This window comes from Leucoraja erinacea, chromosome 34, assembly GCF_028641065.1.
Source record: "Leucoraja erinacea ecotype New England chromosome 34, Leri_hhj_1, whole genome shotgun sequence".
Lineage (NCBI taxonomy): Eukaryota > Metazoa > Chordata > Chondrichthyes > Rajiformes > Rajidae > Leucoraja > Leucoraja erinaceus.
Window position 1 is genome coordinate 17,973,379 of NC_073410.1, and position 678 is coordinate 17,974,056.

A 678-nucleotide genomic window follows, 5' to 3' on the forward strand; every position below is an offset into this window, starting at 1 on the left:
TAGACAAAAATATTGGAGTAACACAACGGGTGCGGCAGCATTTATGAACAGAAGGAATAGTCGAAATTTCGGAGGAGACCCATGCCCAAACTAAGGGAAATTTGTGAGTAGACAAAACATGCTGGAGAAACTCGTAAGGCAGCATCTATGGAGAGAAGTAATCGGCGAAGTTTTCATAGTAGGTTAGCATACTTCTTCAGACTAGGTTAGTATATTTCAAAATATCCGTGGAATGAATAGCAGAGGATGGTTTCGATCCATCGACCTCTGGGTTATGGGCCCAGCACGCTTCCGCTGCGCCACTCTGCTTTCATGCAAATGTTTGTGCTGCTTTTACTGATTGTGCCGTTTTCATTTATCACCTCGTATGCATTTTTTTTTAGGATTTGCTTTCTTTATTCATTAGGTAATAAGGTCGTAAGTGATAATATTATTGACCTTTCGGCCCATCAAGCCTACTCCGCCATTCAATTATGGCTGATCTATGTGTAAGAAAGAACTGCAGAAGCTGGTAAAATCGAAGGCAGACACAAAATAATGCAGTAACTCAAGCGGGTAATGTACTTATTTATACCGCAGTTCGGCATGCTCACTTGCCTTATATGCCATTCACGTTTTAGTGTCAACAAGAAGTTCAACATAAGGTGGCACCAGGAAACAAAACACCCGAAATTCAGT

At 41.3% G+C, this 678-nt stretch overlaps 1 non-coding gene across 1 annotated transcript; it reads right to left on the reverse strand.

Annotated features, from left to right (window-relative positions):
- Window positions 1–237: 237 nt before the first annotated feature.
- On the reverse strand, window positions 238–309 carry trnam-cau (transfer RNA methionine (anticodon CAU)). The gene has a single exon. It is a non-coding gene; the product is annotated as a tRNA-Met (tRNA).
- Between the last annotated feature and the right edge of the window lie 369 nt (window positions 310–678).